The sequence below is a fragment of the Lactuca sativa genome, chromosome 3 (genome assembly GCF_002870075.4).
Source record: "Lactuca sativa cultivar Salinas chromosome 3, Lsat_Salinas_v11, whole genome shotgun sequence".
NCBI lineage: Eukaryota > Viridiplantae > Streptophyta > Magnoliopsida > Asterales > Asteraceae > Lactuca > Lactuca sativa.
In genome coordinates, this window is record NC_056625.2 from 194,818,213 (window position 1) to 194,844,037 (window position 25,825).

Here is a 25,825-nt window from a genome sequence, read left to right on the forward strand (position 1 = left end):
TCAAGCAATTGACAAGCACCACTTGTGCTTTTCCTATCAAGACTACAACCTCCCAAGTTAGCATCCGAATAAGCTTGAACAAAGAACCCAGTTTTTGAAAGATACCAAAATCCTCACGAAATTGTTCCTTTAAGATAAAGAGATATATTCTTCACAGCAGTGAGATGTGGTTCTCGTGGATTTGAATGATACCTAGCAAAATTACAGACATAAAACATGATGTTAGGTCTACTAGCAGTAAGATAAAGTAACGAACCTATCATGCTTCTATAAAGAGTTAGATCAACTACAGGTTTATCTAATGAATGTGTCAGCTTTATGCCAGTTGCCATCGGAACTCGTAATTTTGTGCTATTCTTCAATCCAAACTTCTCTAGAAAATTCTTCATATATTTTTCTTGATTGATAAAAATACCTTCTCTGTTTTGACGAATGTTCAATCCAAGAAAATTATTGATATTTCCCATCATGCTCATTTCAAACTTGCTTTTCATAAAGTTTTCAAATTCACTAGACAAGGCAGGCTCAGTTGAGCCAGAAATTAGATCATTAACATAAATTTGAACAAGCATTAGATGATTCCCAACTTTCTTTCGAAATAATGTGGGATCAACTGATCCTTGTTTAAATTTAGATTGTTTCAAAAATGAAGTAAGATTTTCAAACCATGCTCGTGGTGCTTGTTTCAAACCATAAACTGCCATATCTAATATATAAACATGATCAGGATGTTCTTCGTTAATAAAACCTGGGGGTTGTTCAACATAAACAGTTTCTTCAAGCTCTTCATTTAAAAATGCACACTTCACATCCATTTGAAAAACATCAAAGTCTTTGTGAGCTGCATAAGGCAGAAGTATACGAACAGCCTCGAGTCTTGTGACAGGGACAAAAGTTTCTTCGTAATCTATTTTTGAAAATCCGTTTTAACAGCAAGCCTGACTTTGTTTCGAAAAATGTTTCCATCTTTGTCGGTTTTATTTTTGAAAATCCATTTTAACCCAACAATTGAAACATCATTTCGCTTAGGAATTAATCTCCAAACTTTATTTCGTTCAAATTCAGATAATTCAGATTGCATTGCAACAACCCAATCCGAGTTTTCCATTGCAATCTTAACTGTCTTTGGTTCAATTTTAGAGATAAAAACATTGGACATGCAAAATTCTTGATTAGTATTTAATACCTCATTCTTCTCACGAATTTGCTCCTTCGGATGATCTTTTGTCCATTTTTCCATTGGTGGATAAGCTGAATCAAATTCCAAAGGTGCATCTTCGTATAATTCATCATGCTCTGAACGTGCAATTGAAGATGCATCATTAATATCATGAAAATCTTCATTTTTTTCAACATGATCCCCCTGAACATCAACATTCACTCTTTCATTCTCCCTCTTAAAAGAGTGCTCCCCCTCAACAAGAGTGTTCGAATCCAAGTGCTCCCCTCCACTGGATTAAGATGCATACTTTCTTCCATTGCTTGATGATGTGATGTTGAAGTATCATTGAGCTTTGTTGATTCAAGGATATGATTGTCATTGGCATTAACTTCAGCATCAACAACATGATCTGAAATTCCAAAAATCAGATCATAATCAATATCCAATGGTTGTGAAGGTTCATATTCTTCATGAATTTCATTCAAAATAGGATGATTTTCAGTATATTTTTCATTTTGTTTGATATAATGATCATCAAATGTAAGATTGAATTTTTCTTCCAGTTTTCATCTTCTTTTGTTTAGCACTCAATAGGCGACTGAATTATGGGAATATCCAAGGAAAATCCCTTCATCAAGTTTTTCTTGAAACTTCAAAAGGTTGTCCTTAAGATTCATAATAAAGCACCTGCATCCGAAAACATGGAAAAATTTCACATTAGGTTTTCTATTATTGATTATTTCATATGGAGTGATATTAAAACGGCAATGCATGAAAGATTTGTTTTGAGTAAAACATGCAGTGGATATAGCTTAAGCCCAAAGGTATTGTGGAAGATTTGCATGTGCCAACATAGTTCTTGCGCTTCGCATAGAGATCTATTTCTTCGTTCAACAACACCATTTTGTTGTGGTGTATATGGAGATGAAAAGTTATGCGAAATTCCTTTATCCACCAAAAACGAATCAAGAACATTGTTCTTAAATTCAGTTCCATGATCACTCTTTATCTTTCGAATTGTCTTCTTCAGTGGCGTTTCCATCTTCACATTGATTTGTGTGGACCATCGAGTGTATCCACTCTCAACAAGAAACGATACATTTTAGTAATTGTGCAACTTCGGATTTAACCCTGAGAAAATAAACCCACGTGAATCTTGAAAATCATCAACAATTAATAAAATGCATCGTTTCTTGTTGAGAGTGGATACACTCGATGGTCCACACAAATCAATGTGTAAAATCTCCAGAGGTTCAACAATCTTCGAATAAATCATGATTGGATGACCTTGCTTATGTTGTTTTCCAACGTCACAAGCTGCACATAAAGAATCATTATCAAATTTAAGTACAGGTAAACCTCGTACCAAATCTTGTACAACAAGTTTTTTGATATTCCGAAAGTTGAGATGTAAAAGTCTTCGATGCCAAAGCCAGCTTAGATCTGATGTAGCTTTCGAAAGTAGACATACATCAGGTTTACCCACAACTGGATTGATGTACAATGTAAACATGTCACCTTTCCTTTTGGATTTAAGCAAAACTTCTTTTTTGTTGACATTCGAAATAATGCTTCCTCTTTCGTTAAAAAGTACTTGATTGCCAGTGCCTACCACAAGTTGTGATACACTTATCAAGTTGTGTTGAAGACCTTCTACATAAGCAACCCGATTCACTGTGAATTGACCATTCGTTATTTTCCCATATCCTTTGACTTGACACTTTTGATTGTTTCCAAATTTAAACATTCCAACATTCTTCAAACTTCGAAAATCTCTGTAGCACCTGGTTCCTGGTATGTAATTTAAACTATGTATTTTTGCATTTTTAGCTGGAAATCGACGAGTTGTAGGCCCGACTCGCCGAGTAGGGTCGGAATGTTGAGCATGTTTAAGTTGGCGACTCGACGAGTCCATATCCTGGACTCGGCGAGTCTGCTAGTCTGGAAGAAACCCTAATTTCAAGGGGTTGCACCCTATTTAAACGTCGTTTTGTGCCTCATAGCGGCCCCCATTGAGTCTAGAACACTCCCTCTCAAAACCCTAACCCTTCTTTTGGTATTTCGGGTGCTTTTGGTACAATTCCTTGAAGTTTTGGAGAGAAGAAGAAGGTAGATCAAGAGGAGAGGAAGAAGATACTTAATCTTTGTGCCATTTCAGAGCTTCTAGAGGTATTAGACTCGAAACGCTCTCTGTTCCTTCATTATTATCTCATTAAGAGCTTATGATAGTCATTTTAAGGCCTCTTCTATTCTTGATCTTTGAGTAATGAGCTTATTGTGTTAAGGGACTTCGGATCTAGGCATGATTGGGCTCTAGGAGCTCGGAACTACTGCCTTTTTGGAGCCATATTGCATGGATGCCCTAGATCTACTCTTTTAGTGCATTTTGAGCCCTAAAACCTTCATTGGTGTTTATTTATACGTAAAGTTGGAAACTTTACGTTATAATCAAGCCCTAAGAACCCAGATCCATGAATGGAATGCACTGAACTCAAGCAGAATCGAGTATATAGAAGTTGCATGCATGCGACTCCGCGAGTCGTTCTTCGGACTCGGCGAGTCGAGTCGTGAGTCCCCGATTTTCCCCTTTTGAGTTATGCCGAGTGGGACCAGTGAGCTTTAACTGGACTCAGTGAATCGGAAGCCAGAATCAGTGATGGAGGGACTTCGCGAGTCAATGCCCTGACTCGGCGAAGTCCAAGGCAACCTTCTTCCCTCAAGAACAGACTCGACGAGTTGTTCATTGATATGTGCATATTTAGTTCATATTAAGTATAGATTTTTTATCATTTCTTAGTTAAATTATTGCATATCATGGACAATAGGTACTTAAAAGTGTTTGAATTATGTTTTCAGTCCAAAAGTGAAGCTCAGAAGCAAAAGGAGGCAGGAGAAGCGGTTGGGAGCTCGGAAATTGATCAAAGAAGAAAAACACCAAAAACAACACCTACTCGGCGAGTAGCGTCGTCTACTCGGCGAGTCCGAGCGAATATTCGATAAGATAAAGACTCAAAGACCCAAAGAATTTATCGCATACGGGGATTGAGAGATGGACTCGGCGAGTCGGCACCCGACTCGACGAGTCGTTTCGCAAGTATAAAGATAACTTCTCAGATCGACAGAGTAGAATTCTGGATCCCTTCTGGAGAGACTAGCTGCGATTGAAGAATCAGAAAAACCCTAGAGAACGAAGATACAAACTAGAATCCAATTCCGAAGGAGATTTGAGGCAAATTTCATCATTCTACTTAATTTTTTGTTTTTCATTATTGTTAGACAACTAGAATTCGTTTGTTTGCTGTTATTTACTTCAATCATGAGCTAAAACTCTTAAACTTCTTTTTAGGGATACAAAATTGAGACTATGGTTTGATTATTGGTAGGATTAATTCAATGTTGGTGATTTTTGTTAGTTTTAGCTTGCTAAAGAACCTTGTGTGTGAATGATAATTAATTTTCTGTTAATAGGAAGGTAATTAAATAGCATGAACATCTTTTGATTATCAACCTCATATGTTTATGTGACCACTTTGTCATATGCCTAGGATTAATGAACATGAAACTAGAATTAATAAGAAAATTGAGTAAATTCATGTATGAGTTTGTGTGATGACCATCAACAAGAAGTTAATTAAAGGACCAAATTAGTTAACTATTGCAAGTCTAAATTAACCCGAATAATTAATCTAGTGAATTTAATTAAATTAGACAACTAATCACTGTTTGAGTTACTTTATTCAGTAAGGATTAGTGTAGTGAGCGCGAATCTAATCACTTGAATCGGTAACCAACAAAAGAGTTAATCCATTGCACCACTACCATAATATCAACCATAGGACCAATTGAGTTGAACTAAACAGAAGTCCTTCTCATTATTGAATCTAGTTAATTCTTTGCTTTTCTAGCTTTTAGTTTAAGTGTTAGTTATTAAGTTTTCTAGTCTTGTAAAACTAGAGAAAACCCCCTACTTATCAATTAATTTAGATAGAATTAGTTTTTAGTTTTAATTTACCGTTCCCTGTGTTCGATACCCTACTTATTTAGCTATACCACAATTGATAGGTCCACTGCCTTTGTGTGTTTATTTAATAATTAAAAGTAGGTTTAAAACTAAGTGAGTTTGCACACATCAAGTTTTTGGCGCCGTTGCCGGGGAACGGTTCTATAATTAACATTAAATTCTAGTTTAATCGATCCTTTGTGTGGGATTTATCTTACACAAAGTTATTTAAAAGGTAATTTAGTAATTATTATAAGTTTTAATAAAAATCCGTTTTTAGAAAATTTCTCTGTTTTTGCCTTCAACTCGCCGAGTTTTAATTTTTCTTTATTTTTTGTTCTTTTTACGCGTTTTTTGTTTTGTTTACAGTTGTTTCATGACCCGAGGATCTGATACACCTCAGGTCCCTCCTCTCGAAGACCCGGAATATGCATTAAGGAGGAGCAAAGGAAAAACTGTTGGAGAATCCGCTTCCTCAAAGAACTCACCACTCAAGAACCTCAAGTCCGTTTTCAGCAAGAAGAGGAGCAGCAAATCAGGAGCATCTAGTGCCTCTTTGACAATCGAAGACCCAATTAAAGAAGACACCGAGTACAGGACCGAGGAAGAAGAAGAACCCACATTCGTGCACGAATCCAACTTTGAAGACGATTTAGCTATCACTATGGCTAATATCGATGAAGTCCCCATGGGGGAATGGAAGAAGAGGATGCGCGTTGACACCGGCCCGGGACTTGTGCAACCCGCAATTCCCGCTACCGCTACCTTCGAGCTAAAGGGTCATATTCTCGCTCAACTCAAGGAGATTCCTTTTATGGGAAAGACCACGAAGACGCCTACAAGCACTTGAATGAAGTAAATGATGTGGCTGACTACTTCAATGTACCAAATGTGCCACGCGAGACCCAGCTACTTCGCATGCTTCCAGTCATGTTCAAGGGTGCTGCAAAGGATTGGCTCAAGTCACTTCCTCCCAGATCGGTCACCACATGGGCCAAGATGAAAGAAGAATTTATAGACCACTTTTGCCCATCTTCCAAAATAGCTAAGTTAAAGAAAGCTATTGCCCACTTCGAGCAACAACCCGGGGAATCTCTTTATGAAGCTTGGGAAAGGTACAAAGGTCTTCTTAGAAATTGCCCACACCATGACCTTAATAGCCAACAAGAGGTCTCCATTTTCTATGATGGAGTCAATGCCACCACAAGGCAATTGCTCGATTTACAAGGCGCCCCCGGTAGTCAAGGATTTAATTGAAGAATTCTCTAAGCATTCTAGAGAATACCACAATCCATGAAATGAAGTAAGTCGGGGGGTAGTGAACTCGGCAAATGATAGCATGGTGGCGGTGATAGCTAAGCTCGATAGTCTAGATAGAAGGATGACAAAAATGGATCAAAAAATCCATGCTATTCGAGTTGGATGTGAGAATTGTAAAGGGCCCCATCTCACAAAAGATTATGACTTGGATGAAAATGGAAACAAGAAAGCTCTAGTGTTCTACTCAAGCGTTGATCGATACTACGAGAATTGGCAGAAACCGAAGAAGGAATGGCTCCCATACGAAGAATACAAGAAGGCTAAGAAGGAGAAATACAAGCAGAAAGAAAGGGGATATTATCAAAAGGAAGAACCGGTTATGGAAAAGAAAACCGATTTAGAAGAAATGTTCACTAGATTCATAGCTGCGTCCGAGAAAAGGCATAATGATCATGATGCTGTTATACAAGAGACCAGAAATATGCTAAGGAATCAGCAGACATTTATTCTCAACATTGAGAAACAGTTAGGAAAACTTTCATATCAAGTGAATGAGAGAAGACCGGGTTAACTTCCAAGTAACACCGAAAACAATCCGAGAATGGAGAATGTGAGCGCTGTGACTTCCAGTTATGAAGAAATTTTCACACCTGCACAAAAGATCTCCAAGGTTAATACAGAAAAGGCAGAAGAGTCGGTTCTAGCTAAACCCGACCTGACTCGCCGAGTCCCTCTAATGGAGTCGACGAGTCGATGCGCTGATGACAAAATTTTCATTACCTCGAGGCCTTACAATCCCCATTTTCCATTCCCAATCAGAGCCATGCCCAGAGAGAAGATTAGAGTGTATAAAGCCTTCATGGAGCATGTTCGACACCTTCAAGTCAACATTCCATTTGTGGAAACAATGCTTCAAACACCTAAGTACTTCAACTTGTTAAAGGGTCCTTTTGCTGCCAGAAAAGATTTAGCTTAAGTCACGAAGATAGTATTGAGTGAGCTACCGGAAAAGAAGGGTGATCCGGGGAGCATCATAATTCCATGCCAATTTGGAAATGTACTTGCCACTCAAGCGTTGACCAATTCGGGTGCAAGTATCAACTTAATGCCATTCTCATTCTTCAAGAAGCTGAATTTACCGAAGCCAAGACCAGTTAACATGAAGATCCATTTGGCGGACATGACGACAATTCATCCAAGAGGCATGTGTGAAGATCTTCTTATTAAGGTCGACAATTTTATTTTTCCCGTAGACTTCGTGATACTTGATATGGAAGAAGACCCCGGAATTCCAATTATTTTGGGGAGATCATTTTTGAACACCGCATGTGCATTAATTGATGTATGTGAATCCACACTAACGTTGAGGGTCAGAGACGAGTCAGCGGTGTTTAAAGCTTGCCCAGAGATCAAGCAAGAAGAAAAAAGAAAAGAAGAGATCTCATTCATTGATTTGGATGATGAGATACTACAAAAAGTGCTTGCACTTTTGCAAGAAGAAGATCAAAGCAAGTTGTTGCTACCCTCTGGAGGTGATGAAGATGTTGACAAGGACTTGGAGGAGTTAGTAAAGCTACTAAAAGGAGCCGACTCGGAAAACACAGAAGAAAGTATGGAATACGATCCGACTCGCCGAGTCGCTTTCCCAAACTCGACGAGTCCAGTCGAAATTTCCAGTAACTTGGACGATTTTGATATGTTTGTTATCATCTCCCTGCATGTTCTAGACATGAAGATTTTCCCTCATCCTTTAGAAAAACAAGCAGCAAAAGGAAAAGTTGATGGTGACCTACAACACGTTCATGTAGCATGCCTTGATACAATTATGCAAGAAGAAGAAGATAGTCCACTTGAAGATGAGGCAAGCTTTAGAAAAGAAGAAAAGGCAAGGGATAGGAGAGATGATGCTGATCAACCATTCATCACCAAACCTAGAGCGCAAGTTCTCACCAAATATGAAGTAATTAAGTTTAAGGAAAAGGAAGTGCAAGAGAAGGTGCAAAAGAATGGGGTGAAGAAAAAGATGAAGATAAGAGAAGTTAATGCAGCTGAGGATGATGCTATAAGAAAGAAGAAAGAAGACTTGAGGCGAGCTTACAAGAAGAAAATTCACGCTTACAAGACAAAGTACAAACCAAAAAAGACTAGGCGTGCATTCCCGATGCAGGAAGATGAAGAAACGTAGATGGGAAGGAGTCCAGCTAACGACTCCTTAAAAAGAAGCGCTTGGCGGGAGGCAACCTGATCTCTTTTTAGAGTTTGCTTTCTTTCATCTTTTTCGTTTTTAGTTTGGTTTTAGTTTTTAGGAGTATTAATCTTCCAAATCATTAGACATGTTTGCTTGAGAGTGCGTATGGACTAAGTGTGGGGTGGAATAAATTTTTAATGGAAAAATGATGTAATTTTCTTAATTGTTTGCAAGAGACTCGACGAGTCGATTCAGATTCTTTATGGGTTTAAAAATCGCGACCAGACTCGCCAAGTTTGACCCTGACTCGACGACTCGGTTTTATTTATAGAAAAAAAATAGATTAAAGCTATTTTTACAACCGGTAACTAGGGTTTTAACCCTAATGAAATCAGTTTTTCCCCCTTCACTCGCCGTGCGCCTCCATTTGTGCTCTCTCTCAAGCATGCATCAACTTCTTCACTCTTTCTTCAAGATTTTCGCTTTCCATCACAAAAGGTACTTCATTTCTTCCTTAATTCTGTTAAAGCAATGATTTTTTAGATGATCTAGATTGCCAATTTCATATAATACCCGATTTTGAAGTTTAGTGAATTTTTAGGGTATTGATTTTACATCAATTATGTTTTTTTTGGATGATTATTCTTGCCCTAATACATCTTACGAACATCCCTGGACAAAACCCTTGAAGAAATTTTGAGTTTTCATGGTCGAATTTTTATCGACTCGTCGACTGAGTCGTGCAGTTCATACGACTCGCTGAGTCGCTCATGAACTCGACAAGTCTAGTCGGGGACCCAGGTGTAACATGTTTTGATGATTTTCTATGTTTTCTGGGTTGTGTGTTCTTTGTTTTGCAGGGACAATGTTTCATAGGGGTCAGAGTTCCAGTGGACGCCAAGGAGATTTTCCTTGGTTGAATTTTCCTCAAATTGAATCAGCTTCAACCATGACGAGATGGAAGAAGAAGTTAGCTGAAGTCAGAAAGAAGGAGATTTAAGTGCCCAACAGAGTTGATTGGGATTGGTTGCAAAATGTTCGGTATGAGGAGGAGTTAGCACCTTATCTTGTGAAGGAATTTACATACGAAGGGGAGACAATGGTTTGTGATGGATGGAGCAGGGTCTTTAGAAATCAAGAACCGGTGTACCGGGAACTTTGCTGGGAATTCTTCTCTACGATATCTTTCCGTGGAGGTGACGATTGCTATCACCCGGCGAGTTTCAGTTTTTGCCTTGGGGGCGAGTTTCATCAGTACTCCGTTATTGGTCTTGCTTGTCAGTTAGGAATCTATGACCGGCCATTGGTATCGACTGCTATTTTTGACGCCTTTATGGAACACTCTCACAAGGTGTTCCCTAATGGTGTTACGAGTACGGGTTAGTGGAACACGATCACCAACAAGTTGTACATTCCAAAGTCGACCCAAGAAGGAAGTATTTGGTCACCCACGCACCGTCTCATTCACCGCCTTATCTCCACCACCGTCAACCAACGGAAGGATGATGACAAGGTTTCTAACCTTGATGTATTTTATCTATGTAGAATTATCACACCAGACACTTTTTGCAACATTCCGTGGTGTTTGGCTTCCTATTTGGCAGAGGGTGCGCTCAAGGATCGCAAGACCTCAAAAATTAATGGTGGTATGTTCGTCACCCGGCTAGCCAACTCGTTTGGGTTGATGACCCGTGGTGCATGAAATTTGATGACGGTGATTCCTACCCCTCCATTTAATCCCATTTTTTTTGGAGGGATAGGATTATTGAGGACTATGGTGGTGGTAATTATGCTATCCCGCATGATGATCCGGTGGTTGGTCCCGAGGCGCCAGGAACGAGGGTTAGACCGAGGAGAGAGCGAGACGTGGAGGAAGAACCGCTGGTAATTCCGGTGGACAATGACAAAGTGCCAATGGACTAGTATAATATTGAGATGAGGAGAATGCAAGATCAAATGGCAAGGAGTTTCAATTTTAGCAACCAGTCCAACATTCGACATTTTGACCACTTCCATATTGCGCATATCGATGGTGGTAACTTCCCATATATTCCATCTTGGGATGAGGTGATTAATGCAAGAAGGAGTGGCGCCAGTGGAAGTGGAGCTGCACATGATCATGATGATGAGGAGGAGGATTAGTTCTTTTATGCTTTGTTGAACAATTTTTAATTTGTTTTTGTTTGGTGTGTTTAAATTTAAGACTTTTATTTTATGCTTGATGGTTAATTGCCTTGATGATTTTCAGATTTTGGGTTAGAATGCTTGCATAAAAGGGTCTAGGGTTTGAGAGAGAGAGAAAAATATAAAGAGCTGAAAAGAGTCAAGAAATGGCGGAGTTTAGAGTTAAGGTGTCGAGTCCAGTCCTAAGGGACATGAGTGAATGAGTCTAGAAGATATGAGAAGTTTTGAAGATCTTTCAAAAGCTGGAACAAATGCAGAAGCTGAATTTTTCCACCCAGCGGCGTACTCGTCGAGTGCACTTAACTGACTCGACGAGTCGCCTTGTATTCTAGCATATTCGAAGTTGTCTGCGACTATACTCGACGAGTAGTTTATATGACTCACCGAGTCACTCAATCTTATACCAACAAGACTGCTGATTCGATGCTGCTGAGTGTATCACTTGACCATTTATTCCTCCATATCAATTCTTGAAGATCTTACACTGTTTTTCCTGCCTATTTGGAGCTGCCACATGTGATTTGATGCCCAAGATGTGGATAAGCTATTTCCATGTCTAAATTCAATTGAAGTTAGAGCTAAAAAGAAGAGTTATCAACCTATCGACTGCCACCCCAGGGGAGTTTGTTCCAATTCTCTCTATAGTTTGCATTTTTATTTTTGCATAATATGCAATGAGGGCATTGCATTAATTAAGTGTGGGGTAGGGGGTTGATGTCGTCTTAGTAAATTTAGAATCTTAATTTAGGTCTAATTTAAAATTTTTTCATACCAAAAATATTACTTAGGAATTAATTTAGGAAATTTTGGTAAAAGTAATTAGGATTCCATGTTAGAGTTGTGTGGATGATTGCATGAAGACCCAAATGTTTAGTTGAGCCTATATACGTTCTAGTGCATTTGTGGCTTCCTTATTCCAGTGAAATCATGGGACAAAAACACGACCTCGCTCAGCCCGAGGGATGCAATATGTTTAGCATCGTGTACCAGAAATGTATCTAGGAAAAATATTATCGTTAGCCAATAAAGGTTGAGGTTGAGCGCCCCTGCTTAAGCATGTAGGGTTTTGAGTGAAAAAAGAGAGGTACATGTAAAAAAAAGGAGAGATTTGCAAGAAAAGTTGAAGAATTTTGGAGCAAATAAAGTGAAGATCAAAAGATCAAAATTCCAAGAAAGTCAAAAATTAAAGATACCAAAAAGCATACAAAAAAGGTGGTGAATTCAAAGAAATCAAAGATCAAATTATCAAGGAAGTGAAGAATTCAAAATAGTTCCATAGTGGTATCATAAATTGTAATTCTAGATTATGTATGCTTGGGTTGCTCAACTAAAAATACCTTGAGGGTAAGAGGTTTTCTGCGGATGGATTCGAAGGGATGCATAAAATGAGCATAATTCGGGGTGAGTGGGCGAATGTTTATGAGGATTGTGAGTATTTGGATTATGGGGGGTTATTAGGAAAAATTTAGACACAAATGTATGCATTGCAGTCTTGGCATAATGGTTGGGTTAGATTGGAGTTGTCATATGTGATTCTAATGTGTTAAAATTCAGTTTTGCTTGGGGGCAAGCAAAAGTCAAGTGTGGGGTATTCTGATATGTGCATATTTAGTTCATATTAAGTATAGATTTTTTATCATTTATTAGCTAAATTATTGCATATCATGGACAACAGGTACTTAAAAGTGTTTGAATTATGTTTTCAGTCCAAAAGTGAAGCTCGGAAGCAAAAGGAAGCAGCAGAAGCGATTAGGAGCTCGGGAATAGAACAAAGAAGAAAAACACCAAAATCAACACCTACTCGGCAAGTTCGAGCGAATATTCGAGAAGATAAAGACTCAAAGACTTAGCGAGTCGGCGCCTCACTCGACGGGTCGTTTCGCAAATATAAAGATAACTTCTCAGATCGACATAGGAGAATTCTGGAACCCTTATGGAGAGATTAGCTGCGATTGAAGAACCAAAAAAACCCTAGAGAACGAAGATACAAGTTATAATCCGATTCCGAAGGAGATTTGAGGCAAATTTCATCTTTCTACTTAATCTTTTGTTTTTCATTATGGTTAGACAATTAGAATTCGTTTGTTTTCTGTTATTTACTTCAATCATGAGCTAAAACTCTTAAACTTCTGTTTGGGGATACAAAATTGAGACTATGGTTTGATTATTGGTAGGATTAATTCAATGTTGGTGATTTTGTTAGTTTCAGCTTGCTAAAGAACCTTGTGTGTGAATGATAATTAATTTTCTATTAATAGGAAGGTAATTAAATAGAATTAACATCTTTTGATTATCAACCTCATATGTTTATGTGACCACTTTGTCATATGTCTAGGCTTAATGAACATGAAACTAGAATTAATAAGAAAATTGAGTAAATTCATGTATGAGCTTGCGTGATGACCATCAACAAGAAGTTAATTAAAAAACCAAATTTGTTAACTATTGCAAGTCTAAATTAACCCGAATAATTAATTTAGTGAATTTAATTAAATTAGACAACTGATCACTGTTTGAGTTAGTTTATTCACTAAGGATTAGTGTAGTGAACGTGAATCTAATCACTTGAATCGGTAACCAACAAAAGAGTTTATCCATTGCACCATTACCATAATATCAACCATAGGACCAATTGAGTTGAACTAAACAGAAGTCCTTCTCATTATTGAATCTAGTTAATTCTTTGATTTTCTAGCTTTTAGTTTAAGTGTTAGTTATTAAGTTTTCTAGTCTTGTAAAACTAGAGAAAACCCCCTACTTATCAATTAATTTAGATAGAGTTAGTTTTTAGTTTTAATTTACCGTTCCCTGTGTTCGATACCCTACTTATTTAGCTACAATTAAAAGTAGGTTTAAAACTAAGTGAGTTTGCACACATCATTCATACAACTCGGCGAGTCACAGACCAAAGTGTTCATCAGATGAAGATGAACTCGTCGAGTTGTTCATACAACTCGACGAGTCGGATGAAGGACAATTGGATATCAATTTAGAAAGAGAACTCTTCGAGTCTATGCCTAATTCAATGATTAGGAATGGGAGTGAGGACAATCGACTTGATAGGGACTCGACGAGTTGGTGAGCCAACTCGGCGAGTCGGGCCAACTGGAAGTTGACGTATACTTTGACTTTTGACTTGGATAGGGGTAAAGTGGTCATTTTACCCTAAGGGCGGTTACCAGTGTTTGATTGAGTGTTTTGTGGGAATTACAGCCGGAGGATTTCCGGAGTTGCAGTAGCAGACAGACAGTTTCAGCACAGGTCATCAGTTACTTCGAGGTGAGTTACCATCCAGTAGCGGTGGGTCTACGGCCACAATGCCGGCCCACCAGTAGGGTTAGTATGTTAGGTGATTGTCTTTGTGATATCATCTAGGTTTGCTACTACCTGATATGTTATATGCTAGCATGACATGTTATATGTGTAGAGTTCGGTTTTTAGGACCGAAGGGTAGTCAGACACCCCAGATATGTCTGACAGTATGTGATTATATGTTTGCATGTTGGCTTGTAAATTATATGCGATAGAGGTAGTAGGAGGGGACCAGTCCCTGAGGTTCAGTTGTTAGGACCGATGGGTAGTCAGCACCCCAGAATGGCTCCACACTGGTAGGTCAGCGCCCCAGAACGGCTTGACACGGGTAGGTCGACACCCCAGAATGGTCGTACCGGGTAGGTCAGGCACCACAGAAATGCTTAGCAGTATGTATGTGATATGATTTTATGGTATGTGGTTCGATGGGGGAAATCACTAAGCTTCATGCTTACGATTTTCAGTTTTGTTTCAGGTACCTCTTCAGCGAAGGGGAAGGAGCCGGCGTGGTAGCGGCACATCATACACACACTTTGGTTTTCAGCATTCTGATATATTTTGGGATTGTACTCTGACACTATTACTATTTTCAATATGTTGGGTATTTAGACACGAGATATGTTTATTGAAATGATATGATCGTATGACGTTCTAATACAAATGTTTTACAAACTACTTAATTTAAATGAAATTTTTGGACGTGGAATTTGGGTCATTACAAGTTGGTATCAAAGCCCTGGTTTAAGGGATTCGGACACACCTTCGGGAGTGTCTGGACTCAAACCGAGGGATTAAAAGATTTTGAAAAAGGAAATGTTTTCTAAAAGTTAAGTAAAGAGTTTTTTTTAAGAAAGAACGAAGTGTGTGATGTGCGCGACCGGCTGAGCTCAAGTAAGTGTTCCCCAAAGTACCCATACAAGTTTATGATACGTTTATCAGTTTTAGTAGAACAACATGCTAGAATAGGACCAAGGATCTAGGATTGATGCCTTATGTGTCTACTTTATATGCTTCAGCTTATGAGGGTTGCATGCTAGTATTGAGTAGACAGTAGTAAGATAGCCTGTTCAGGTTATGCCTAGTAGTAGGAGTTTAGGATTGCATGCTAGTGCAATTCTTGTTATGAGGATAGAGTTGCTTGAGATTGTTCGCTTTATCCGAATGCTGTTGCTTTGTGCTATGTGGGCCTTGAGTGACAAGAAATAGCTGTTAGGTGAATACGTTAAGTCACATGTGATCACGGTGAATAATCTCAGAGTATTGGATTTGACCCTATTGCGTAGCTCTTGTTTGAGTCCTAACCGTTGTGGGGATGAGTCTCTTACTCGAAGGATTATCCGGGCCTCATTGAATGTGGTTGTATTCAGGTAATGGCTAATTGGCATTACAAAGAGACTTTCAGTAGCTGAGGATTGGGTTGGGTGGAGTCAGAGGTTTCCTAGGGTAAGCCTAGGATAAAAGTAGCAGAGATCAGCAGTGGTAAAAGGGATCTGGTGGAGTCAAGGCAGTCCTTGAGGAAGGTATGGATAGATATGGAAGGTAGTATGGGCCCGTACTACTAAAAGCAGAGCATCCGTACCCGAATTAACGAAGGCTAACACAAGACCAGGGAACTTGTATTAGATATGATCCCTTTAGAGGTATCAGTCTCACTAATGGTTGCCTATATGTATTGTAGAACGGTGGTACTACGTCAGCGGCCAGCGGTTGGCAGTTCTGGAGAGGGATCGGGTTCCGGATCAGGTTCCAAGCCAGCAGATGAGAGGCCACGCGAGTTCATCACGTCAGAGATCGCCAGAGGCATCCTTGAGTCGACTCCCTTTATCTTCGGGTCGATCAAAGAAGGGATACTCGAGTTGATGGAGGATCGCCTCCAGGCATTTAGGAGTGACATGGCATCTGGTCAGTCAGGATCTCGCACACTGTCCTTTCAGGACTTCAGGGGCAGTGGTGCGCCGGATTTTCACTGGGCGAAGGACCCCATAGCTGCCAGGCGATGGATTGTAGACATTGAGTCTCCACAATTGACTAGCTTCTTCCCTGAGGGGTCGAAGGTAAGGTATGCAGTAGCGTGTTTACGAGACCGAGCTATAGACTGGTGGGAGCTCGTCGATGACTCGTTGGGAGCCTCGACTGTTAAGGCTATGACCTGGTCGGACTTTGTGACCAGGTTCAGGGCAGAGTTTGCGCCGACCGTTGAGCTTCAGCAGCTGGCCAGGGAGTTCGTAGATATGAGGCAAACGACTAAGACTGTGGTGGAAATCACCGCCAAGTTTCGGAAGAGGGCGTTGTTGGTGCCCCAATACACGGGTGATGAGGATATGAGGAGGACCCGCTATCATGACATGCTACGAGCTGATATTCGGGAGCATGTCATTTTTTCAACTTGCCCTACCTTGGACTCTATGATTGCCAGGGAAAGGGGGAGGGAGTTAGATCTGGAGCACATTCGGAAGAGCAAGGATGAGGAGGGGCAGGTTACGGGAGGGGCTTCGGGGAAGAAGCCCAAGGGATCAGATGGTAGGCTGAAAGGCCAATCGGGATCGGGCCGCTGCAGGAAATGCGGCAGGCCACATGAGGGGTCATGCAGATTGGGATCTTCGGGCTGCTATAAGTGCGGCAAGGCAGGGCACTTTAGCAGGGATTGTACTGCCCATGCACCGGTTATTCAGACGTCTGAGTTGCTGTGTTTCCACAACAATCAAAGGGGCCACAAGAAGTCCAATTGCCCTCAGTTGACAGCAGCATCAGCGCTAGTGAAGGCGCCATCTCCAACGAACCTGCAAATCACTGATGGTCGGCAGGGCAAGGTAGAGGCTCCAGTGGTGAGGATTCGGGCATTCTAGTTGACCACCAAGGAGGCACGCGCTGCACTCGATGAGGTGACGGGTATGATTTCTTATTTATGCTATTATGATATGCTGTTGTGATTTTGATATTATATGTATGTGCTTTGTTTAGGATCGTTCCATTTGAACGGTATTCCAGTTCAGGTATTGTTTGATTCGGGCGCTACCCGATCGTTTGTTTCTCTCGCGCTCAACAAGAGATTTTCTAAGTCTTCAGGGATGTTGGATTGCCCCTTAGACATAGAGATTGCAGATGACCGTTTGGTGCGAGCATCGACGGTGTCCCGAGATTGTGTGCTGAAATTATTTGAGGAGCGTTATCAGTTGGATCTGGTTCCTATACCTTTATGGGGGAACAAGGTTATTATCGGTATGGATTTGCTAGGCCCCAATGGGGTAGTGATCGACTGGGCACAATAGTTGGTGCGGATCAGGACCCCAAGTGGGGGAGAGCTGGTGATTCAAGGCGAGAGGTCGCAGCAAGGACCAGCCCTATGTTCCGTAGCGAGAGCTAGGCATTACCTCCAGGAGGGTTGCGCAGGTTATGTCGTGTATGTTATGGATACCCGGGAGCTGGGTAGAGCGACGGTGGGCGAGGTGCCCATAGTTTGAGAGTTCGTGGATGTATTCCCTGAGGAGCTGCCTGGGATACTTCCGGAGCATCAGGTGGAGTTCAGGTCGACCTACTCCCTGGTGCGGCTTCGATAGCGAAGGCACCCTATCGGTTGGCTACTCCCGAGATGCAGGAGTTGTCTACGCAGCTGCAGGAGCTGCTAGACAAGAGATTTATTAGACCGAGCAGTTCACCCTAGGGAGCCCCGATTCTGTTTGTAAAGAAGAAGGACGGGTCGCATTGGATGTGTATAGATTATCGGGAGCTGAATAAGATAACGGTGAAGAACCGTTACCCACTCCCGAGGATTGATGACCTCTTTGACCAGCTTCAGGGAGCATCTTGGTTCTCCAAGATTGATCTTCGTTCAGGATATCATCAGATGAGGGTCAGGGAGGAGGATGTGCAGAAGACTGTGTTTTGGACGCGCTATGGCCACTATGAGTTTGTGGTGATGCCCTTCGGGCTCACCAATGCCCCTGCCGCGTTCATGAACCTCATGAACTACGTGTGTAGACCTATATTAGACCGGTCGGTGATAGTGTTTATTGATGATATCTTGGTTTATTCCAAGACGCATGAGGAGCACCAGGAGCACCTGCAGGAGGTGCTGGGGACCTTGAGGAGGGAGAGCTTGTACGCCAAGTTCTCCAAATGTGAGTTTTGGTTGCACGAGGTACAGTTTCTTGGGCACCTTGTCAACCAGAACGGGATTTCAGTAGACCCGGCCAAGGTGGAGGCCGTGATGAGACGGGAGGTTCCGAAGTCTCCATCCGAGATTCGGAGTTTCCTAGGATTAGCGGGCTACTATCAGAGATTTATTCAGGACTTCTCTAAGATAGTCGTACCCCTGACACGGTTGACCAAGAAAGCCGTGGTCTTTCGATGGGGGCCTGAGCAGCAGGCAGCGTTTGAGGTTCTGAGGCAGAGATTGTGTGAGGCGCCAATCTTAGCCCTGCCAGAGAGCATAGAGGATTTTGTGGTATACTGTGACGCGTCTATTTCAGGTTTGGGCGCGGTATTAATGCAGAGAGGGCATGTCATTTCTTATGCCTCGAGGCAACTGAAACCTCACGAGGCGAATTACGCGATGCATGATTTAGAGCTGGAGGCGGTGGTCTTCGGTATCAAGATTTGGCAGCATTACCTCTATGGGGTTCGGTTTACCATTCACACGGACAACAAGAGCCTGAGGTACCTAATGGACCACCCGAATCTGAACACGAGGCAACGTCGGTGGCTCGACGTGGTAAAGTATTATGATTGTGAGATCCTTTACCACCCGGGAAAGGCCAATGTGGTGGCCGATGCGCTTAGCCGCAAGGTGGCACCGATCCGGGATATTTGCGTGTGGATGACAGTGGTGAGTCCGTTATTGGATCAGATTCGGGAAGCCCAGCAGGAGGCCATGAAGGAGGAACACCGAAAGAGTGAGCGCATATTGGGTCAGGTTTCCTCCTTCGATTATGACAGCCGAGGATTATTGACACTACACCGTAGGGTGTGGGTGCCATATCACGGAGGCGTGCGCTAGGTCTTGATGGAGGAGGCGCACAAATCCCGATTCTCCATTCATCCCGAGGCAACGAAGAGTTATAGTGATCTTCATTTAGACTATTGGTGGCCCTACATGAAGCGAGATGTGGCTTGGTATGTGAAGCGGTGTCTGACCTGCAGGAAGGTCAAGGCCGATCATCAGATACCGCACGACAAGATGCAGCCGTTGGATATCCCATTGTGGAAATGGGAAGATATTATGACAGATTTTATCACGAAGCTTCCCAGGACCGCGCGAGGAGTGGATTCGATATGGGTCATCGTGGATCGATTGACCAAGAGCGCCCATTTTATTCCGATTCAGGAGAGCATATCGGCCGAAACGTTGGCCGACATCTATATCCGGGAGATTGTGGCACGACACGGGGTGCCGGTATCTGTGATTTCAGATAGGGATGTGCGTTTCACTTCCAGATTTTGGAAGAATTTTCATGATGAGTTGGGCACTCGTCTGCATTTTAGCACCGCCTTTCACATGCAGACAGATGGTCAGAGTGACCGGACCATCCAGACTCTTGAGGATATGTTGCGGGCTTGCATGCTAGACTTTGATGGTAGTTAGGATACATGTCTTCCTCTAGCTGAGTTCTCATACAAAAACAGCTATCACGCGAGTATTGACCGTCCTCCCTTCGAGATGTTGTACGGAAGAAGGTGCATGACCCCTATACATTGGGGCGAAGTTGGCCAGAAGGTCATGGGGAGCACCGAAGTGGTGCTCAAGACGACCGAGAGGATTCAGCAGGTGTGGAGTAGGCTTCAGACCTCTCAGAGTCAGCAGAAAAGTTACGCCGATAAGCGTCGATCAGACCTGGAATTCCAGGTTGGGGATATGGTTCTCCTGAAGGTGTCACCATGGAAGGGCGTCATCCGGTTTAGGGAGTGGGGCAAGTTGGGCCCAAGGTATATTAGGTCGTTCAGGGTTGTAGCCCGGGTGGGCAAGGTGACATACCGGCTAGATCTGCCAGTCAAACTCAGTCAGATCCACAACACTTTCCACGTCTCTCAGCTGCGGAAGTGCCTAGTGGACGACTCAGCGGTGGTGCCTTTAGAGCATATTCAGGTTGATGACGACCTGAATTACATTGAGCGGCCAATAGCGATCCTCGACCGGAAGTCGAAGGATCAGAGGAACAAGAGGGTGGAGCTAGTAAAGGTGAAATGGAAGCACTGGAAGCATTCGAGGACGAAGCCTAAAATAAGTGGGGGAGATTTGTAGCACCTGGTTCCTGGTATGTAATTTAAACTATGTATTTTTGCATTTTTTAGCTGGAACTCGGCGAGTTGTAGGTCCGACTCACCGAGTAGGGCCGGGATATTGAGCACGTTTAAATTGCCGACTCGACGAGTCCATATCCTTGACTCGGCGAGTCCGCCAGTCTAGAAGAAACCCTAATTTCAAGGGGTTGCACCTTATTTAAATGTCGTTTTGTGCCTCATAGCGGCCCCCATTGCATCCAAAACACTCCCTCTCGAAACCCTAACCCCTCTTTTGGTATTTTGGGTGCTTTTGGTACAATCCCTTGAAGTTTTGGAGAGAAGAAGAAGGTAGATCAAGAGGAGAGGAAGAAGATCCTAAATCTTTGTGCCATTTCAGAGCTTCTAGAGGTATTAGACTCGAAACCCTCTCTGTTCCTACATTGTTATCTCATTAAGAGCTTATGATAGTCATTTTAAGGCCTCTTCTAGTATTGATCTTTGATTAATGAGCTTATTGTGTTAAGGGACTTCGGATCTAGGCATGATTGGGCTCTAGGAGCTCGGATCTACTGTGTTTTTGGAGCCATATTGCATGGAAGCCCTAAATCTACTCTTTTAGTGCATTTTGAGCCCTAAAACCTTCATTGGTGTTTATTTATACGTAAAGTTGGAAACTTTACATTATAATCAAGCCCTAAGAACCCAGATCCATGAATGGAATGCACTGGATTCAAGCAGAATCGAGTATATACAAGTTGCATGCATGCGACTTGGCGAGTCGTTCTTCGGACAGCGAGTCGAGTCGCGAGTCCCCGATTTTCCCCTTTTGAGTTATGCCTAGTGGGACCAGTGAGCTTTAAGTGGACTCATTGAATCAGAAGCCAGACTCAGTGATGGAGGGACGGCGAGTCAATTCCCTGACTCGGCGAAGTCCAAGGCAACCTTCTTTCCTCAAGAATAGACTCAACGAGTTGTTCATACAACTCAGCGAGTCACAGACCAAAGTGTTCATCAGATGAAGATGAACTCGACGAGTTGTTCATGCAAATCGACGAGTTGGATGAAGGACAATTGGATATCAGTTTAGAAAGAGAACTCTTCGAGTCTATTGCTAACTCGACGAGTAGGAAAGGGAGTGAGGACAATCGACTGGATAGGGACTCGACGAGTTGGATCAACTGGAAGTTGACGCTGACTTTGACTTTTGACTTGGCTAGGGGTAAAGTGGTCATTTTACCCTAAGGGCAGTTAGCAGTGTTTGATTGAGTGTTTCGTGGGAATTTCAGCCGGAGGATTTCCGGAGCAAAAGCAGCAGACAGATAGTTTCTGCGCAGATCAACAGCTACTTCGAGGTGAGTTACCTTCCAGTAGCGGTGGGTCTACGGCCACAATGTCGGACCACTAGTAGGGTTTGTATGTTAGGTGATTGTCTTTGTGATATCATCTAGGTTTGCTACTACCGGATATTTTATATGCTAGCATGATATGTTCTATATGTAGAGTTCGGTTGTTAGGACCGAAGGCTAGTCAGACACCCCAGATATGTCTGACAGTATGTGATGATATGTTTGCATGTTGGCTTGTATGTTATATGCGATAGAGGTAGTAGGAGGGGACCAATCCCCAAGGTTCGGTTGTTAGGACCGATGGGTAGTCAGCACCCTAGAATGGCTCGACATGGGTAGGTCAGCGCTCCAGAATGGCTTGACATGGGTAGGTCGGCACCCCAGAACGGTCGTACCGGGTAGGTCAGGCACCCCAGAAATGCCTGGTAGTATGTGTGTGATATGATTGTATGGTATGTGGTTCGATGGGGGAACTCACTAAGCATCGTGCTTACAGTTTTCAGCTTTGTTTCAGGTACCTCTTCAGCGAAAGGGAAGGAGCCGATGCGGTAACGGCACATCATACAAACACTTTGGTTTTCGGCATTATGATATATTCTGGGATTGTACTATGACACTCTTACTATTTTCATGTGTTGGGTATTTAGACACGAGATATGTTTATTGAAATGATATGATCGTATGACATTTTAATACAAATGTTTTACAAACTACTTAACTTAAATGAAATTTTTGGATGTGAATTTTGGGTCCTTACAATCTCTTAAATTCTCCTTCTTCCCAGTCATGTAACGAGAGCAACCACTATCAATGTACCATTTATTATCGTATTGATCATCACATAATAACTGCAATTATTGAAAAACTTTAGGTACCCAAGGCTTTTTGGGTCCTTGGTTATTAGCTTGAAACAAAGAATGAATTTTAGAACTGAAAGCCCAAGTTCGAACTTGTGTCGTGATCTCATCAATTAAATCAACATCATTATCTAAAGATATTGAAATGTAATTTTTCGACAGTTTTGGATTTTCACTACATTGCACCTCAGGCTTCTCAATTTTTGTTACTTTGTTGATTGGTTTCCATCTTTGTATTGGTTTATTCGAATCTTGAGAAGATAAGCTGCCCGTTGTGGACTCATTCAAATACTTTTCATAGGCTGTTTTGATCTGACCTTGAGAAAACTTTCCAGACTGAAACCTTTTTGCTTGTCCCTCAAGCCAATGATTAACTGAATGAACTTCTGATTTTCCTTTTATGCTTGAAACCTTTATTGGTTTTGTGATTGGAGGATTTTCAAATTTTGGGTTTTGTGGTGTAAATTTTATGGGTGATTTGAAAGCTTCGTGTGAAGTTTGCTGACTATTCGTTGATTTTCGAACATTGTTAAGATTTCGCTTCAGCTCTATTAAGCTTTGAGTGTTTATAGAGAAAAAGAGACAAGGCTATTCAAGTTGTCTAACTCTAGTAAATGATCATATTTATAGGATACATAAAGCATACAAAAAATATACTAAGGCATTAACACTTAAGCTTCGAATAAAAGCGTCCTAGTAAAATACATTACAATACATACGAAGAGCACAAAGTATGTTTCGACTAATTACAACAAAACAACCTTTACAGAAACCCTAAGAAGAATGGCCGAAAATTGCAGCTTCCTCCCCATCTCTCATATCTCATCCTCTTGCTAAGTGTGTTTGTGAACTGTTAGAGGCGCGACACTTGTGGCGCTTGCTATCAAAAGTTTTGAAGGAGGAATTAAAGATTGTTTACTATAGCAATCTTAAAGTTTAGTTTTCTCTTTTTATGACTCAATTAGATCACCAAAAAGTTTTATAACCTAGGGTTCATAGTATGTTGCTATTCTTAAAAGACATAGATCCAAGTAGGTTACATGTGCCCTAATTTATTTGAATTGTTTTAATAATTTTCTGCTATGTGCATTGTGTTGTAACCTCTAAAACCCAATAGTGGTATCAGAGCCATGGTTGTCTTTCATGGATTTGCATATTTGTGAATCAATAAAAGAAACCTGTTATGATCTGTCGCAGCTCACGACATGAGTACAGTGGCTCGCGACGTGAATTCACTCTAATACGAATCAGTTTGATGTAAATTAGGTCTCAACACGTGAGCTGTGAGACTCACGACGTGAGCTCGTTCAAATCCAAAAATCACGACCAAATCTGCCATATTTAATTTCTTGGATGATTATCTACTATATTTCATTGCTAAATCTGATTTTACTATATATATCATGAAGATTTGAATGCGTAGAAATTAGGAAACTAATATTTAACATGATTAATTCTTTAATGACTAATATGATTGATTTTTTAAAAGTTTAAATAATTAACTTGAATATTTATGGAACATAATAATTAATGTCAAATAATGTAATGTTTATTTTATATATTATTATAAACATGGTATTTTAAAAAATTTAAAATACATCCTTATGGATTTTATTGTTAATTTAATTACGTGATTAATTGAAAGTAAATATAATAAGTCCATTATATGGTTTAAATTTGATTAAAATTAATGGTTTAATTTATTAAAGGGTTAAACCCTTTGCTATTTTAATGTTTAAAATACACCGTATACTATGTTTATAATTAAAAGTTAAATATTTATTATATGTATAAGAAAACTCAGTCAAACTGCTAGTACGCCTCATTCACGAAGCCATACTATAAGGAGAGTTTAAGGAAGCGACCTATAAAATGACGATCATTGGATATCCATTCTTACCCACCGCTCTCTTGTGTGGTGGAGGGTTGTTAGCCGAAAGGGTTCAATAGGACAAATTAAATCTCATTAATAAGTATAATGCAATATAAAGTATCTAAACTATCTTCTAAATGCCACTCTTAGTTACTTTACGAAAAATGTGAATTTGATGCTAATCCATGAAACTGCACATCATACCTTATTAGTCGTTAGTGGAGCGTGTGTTGTTAACCAACACACTAATATGGATTAATATTGATGGAAATGGGGGTCTCGTAAATTATAATTGATTAATGGATCGCGTGTGGCTAACCGACACATTAATTAGATGATAAATGACATTAAGAGTACCCATGTAATTTTCATGGTTATTCACATCTCGTTTGTGATCCTCAGCATCCCAGTCAAAAAAGTGAGAGCAAGATTAAGATTAAACATACCATTCAATAGTTCAACGAATCTCAAAAAATCTAGGAGTTTCACAAGTTTGAAACTGGTAAATGCATTATCTACCTAAAATAGATTCAAATTTGATTAAGACATCCCTATTCAAGATTCAAATCGAAAATATGGATCCTAGACTTAATTTAAATTTGTGGGTTAATAGTTAAGGATTAAAATCAACTAACTTGAATTCTCTTTTCTCCTATTATAGATGTTAAGTTCAGACAAGATTGGTCTTCCTCGTTCTTATGGAAATGTTTTTCCTCTATCTGAAGATGATCTTCCACATGTTGATCAACGTGAAAGAATGTTCCCTTCTTCAAGCAATGGAGGAACTGGAAATCATGTGTGTCCAACTCTTCCTCCACCTCCTCCAGTGACTCTCCCCGAGTCATGTTTCCTTCAAGTTGAAAAATACGAAGTCACTTAAGCCCTATTAGCATGTAAACATCAAGATGAAAAATATGTATGTGTGCACATTCTAAAAATGAAATCGCACATTGATAGATTAGGGATGTTTGATGTCGTTTTCCCAAGGGAGTTGCCATTGAATTGGTTGCACTTTCACTTCCTGAATTATATAGTCAGTTCATAAAAGACTATTATGTGAGAGACCATGATGTGACCGTAATTGATGTAACATATATGTTGATTACTTCTGAAGCATAAATGCTTAAGAGCACAAGTCAAGAAAATATGTTTGAAGGGTGTGTTCCCGAATTTTCCATGGATATTGATAATGACAACAATGGTAGTCAAGAAAAGACTTCTCTTCACAATGGAAAGGGATCGTCCAAGGTAAACCATTTGACCATATGGTAAATAGAAAGCCTAATTTGGAGATAGTACCATGTGTTGATCCCAAAGAGTCCATATGTTTCTATTGCAAATTGAAGGAACATTGGATGCGAAGCTGCCCTGACTACCTGAAAGATCTCAAATATGGTAAAGTCAAGTAGTATGTCTCTACTTCA

General features: G+C 40.8%; 1 non-coding gene across 1 annotated transcript; it reads right to left on the reverse strand.

Moving 5' to 3' along the window:
• Positions 1-6,209: 6,209 nt before the first annotated feature.
• Positions 6,210-6,316, reverse strand: LOC111900895 (small nucleolar RNA R71). Its single transcript, XR_002853325.1, has one exon. It is a non-coding gene; the product is annotated as a small nucleolar RNA R71 (small nucleolar RNA).
• Between the last annotated feature and the right edge of the window lie 19,509 nt (positions 6,317-25,825).